We start from the raw sequence: 2769 nt of genomic DNA, 5'->3' as shown, positions 1-2769 counted from the left end.
GTAAGCAGCCCCAAGCCCCGCCCCTTCTCGTTCCTGATTGGCCAGAGCTCCCTCCCCAACGGCTATTGGTAAGTAGCAAAATTCACACCTTTTCTATTTGGACTTAACTTGCTCAGCTAAGTGGAGCTTTTCTTTCTTTGCTCTGAACACCAATTAAGTATAGTGATCGTTATCTCCCTTTGCATAACATCGGTCCTTCTTGCAACACATGTTTTCATCAATGGGCAATCGCTATGTGCAGAGAGCTAAATATCTAATCATAGTCAAGAACTCTTCAGCTGCTGCCGAGAGGAATCTCTTCCCAACCTCCAGTGTGGTCGGTGAGGCGGAATAGGGAACAAACGTGTCTGGAAGTGCAGCCTTAGCTTTAATTCTCGTAAAAATTAAAGCTAACCAGAAAAGAAGTAACATAGACTTCCTGATTGGTACACAAACACGCACACACAGTCTATCAATATTTTGTTTTAATTTCTTTTTGCTTTTTAACTTCTTATTATATTGTTTTTTTGTTTTGTTTTGCGTATTTATATTGTTGTAAACTGCTGTGATAAAGATCTATATGGTGGTGTATAAATATTTTTAATGAATAAATAAATGAAATGTTGCGATGAAAATGTACTTACCTCTATAGCAGTGTTGCAAGTTTGTGATGTGTGTTAGGCTGTATGTCTGAGTTCCTTCTAATTGCTGGATCCTGCAAGAATTCAATTGTTGGTAAAAGGCGAAAGATTTATACTAACTGAAGAGAAACCAGGAATTGGACAGGACTATAAGAAAAAGTGATACAAAAGAAGGGAAGCTACCTAATGCCTCCCCCCCTTCAGATGACAGACAATTGTTTTTCAATACATTGTTTCAATGTTTGGCAAAAAGATATTTCTAAATATATCTGGCAAGGGAGAAAAACCAAGAATGAAATATAAAATATTGATAGATGCAAAATAAAGGGGAGGATTCTTCTTGCCAGATATGATATGATATTATGAAGCATCTTGTCTTTGTTGGTTGAAAGAATGGATGACACTGGAGAATCCACATATCTTAGATTTAGAAGGTCATGATAATATTTTTGGTTGGCACATCTATTTGTGGTATGAAAAGGTGAAAGTACACAACAGATTTACAAATCACATAATTAGGAAAAAATTGTATAGAGTATGGGATAAAGACAAAAAATTATTTGGGACAAAAACACCACTTTGACTCTCACCATTGGAAGCCATAGCGGTAAAGAGGAGGAATATGATAGAAGGTTGGACAACTTCTAGAAATCTCTTAAAATAAGAGGGAGGAGAGTTTAAATTAAACGAATTTAAGGATTTATCAGGAAAGTTAACAACATGGATACAATATCAGCATTTGAATGAAGTATTTAAGAAAGATAGGATACAAGGGTTTGGGGAACAGATATCACAGAGAGAGATCTGTTGGAATGTAAAGTTAAAGTGTTATTACTGGAATGGGAGACAAAGGATGAGCAAGTAAAATCTTCAATGATATATTGGACAATAGATATTGGTTATAATATAGATATGGAAGCGTGGGAACAATTGTGGAATACAGATATAAAATTTACAGTGTGCTATGGTTTAAGAGAAATCTACCTAAAAATGTTATATAAATGGTATCTAACACTGAGTAAATTAGCAAAAATGTATAAATCAAAATCGAATAAGTGTTGGAAATGCAAAGAGAAAGAAAGCACTTTCTATCATATGTGGTAGCCTTGTAGTAAGGTTAAAGTGTACTGGGAAATGCTATATATTGAATTGAAAAAGATGTTTCAAATAACATTTGTTAAAAAAAACCCCAGAAGCTTTCCTTTTGGGAATTATAGGGATAGAACTACCTAAACAGTACATAAATTTATTCATGTATGCGACTACAGTGGCAAGAATGTTTTTTTGCCCAAAAATGGAAAGAAGAAGAAGTCCCGATGAAAGAAGAGTGGATACAAAAACTTATGGACTATGCAAAAATGGCAAAACTTACTGGAAAAATAAGAAATCAAGATAACAAACTGTAGAGGGGTATGAGTTACTCGTGCGTAAACTGGTGCCTTTCTCGGTTAATTTGCCTTGTAAAACCTTCTGACTGCGCAGCCCCTTCTCATGGTGGCTGCCTCAGTCACTGGCAGAATCCGTCAGTGGGCGTTTCTTGAACCTCTTCCAACATAAAAGTTGTTTGACACCCAGTCTCCTCCTCCTCTCACTGTGCGGGAGTCTTCTGCGCAGGGAAGGCGTGGGTAGAGGAGGACCTGGGCTCTCCTCACTGATGTCCAGTGAAGAGTCCTTGAGCCCTCTCTCCACTCCCCCCCGTCTGCCTCTCCTTATCCCCGGTGTTGCGCTGATTGGCTTCCCCCTCTACTGAGCTGTCTCTCCCCCTGCTGCTGGGTCGTTCGGCAGCATAATCTGGGAGCCTCCCCTTCGCCTCTCGCTTCGATGTCAGTTCCCTGACATCCACCTCCCCTCCAGGACCCCCTCCAACCCTGGACCGACCTGTGGAATCAACTTCGTCCCCTTCGTCGGCCAACGAGACAGGGAACCCCCGGAAGGAACTGTCACCATCTTCTGTGGATTCGAAACCCGCTTCCCACCCGCTCTTATATTTGCCAACTGGGTGGTCCTCCCCGTCTGATTCTTCTTCTTCGGAAAAACCCTCTCCTCCCTCCTCATCGGAGTCAGAAAATCCCTCAAACCCCTCCTCATTGTCTGTGGGTCCAAATTGCTCCTCCCAGAACCTCTCTAGGGGTTTGGGTTTGTCCGGGCA

General features: G+C 40.5%; 1 long non-coding RNA gene across 1 annotated transcript in view; it reads left to right on the top strand.

The window, feature by feature from the left end:
- Positions 1-2769, top strand: part of LOC310689226 — a 96517-nt gene that overhangs the window by 125 nt on the left and 93623 nt on the right. The gene's annotated exons all lie outside the window — the stretch shown is intronic.

Source organism: Podarcis liolepis (genome assembly GCF_965112155.1).
Source record: "Podarcis liolepis genome assembly, chromosome: 1".
Taxonomy (NCBI): Eukaryota; Metazoa; Chordata; class Lepidosauria; order Squamata; family Lacertidae; genus Podarcis; species Podarcis liolepis.
Note: the sequence above shows the minus strand (reverse complement) of the source record. Positions and strands in the feature narration are given on the sequence as shown.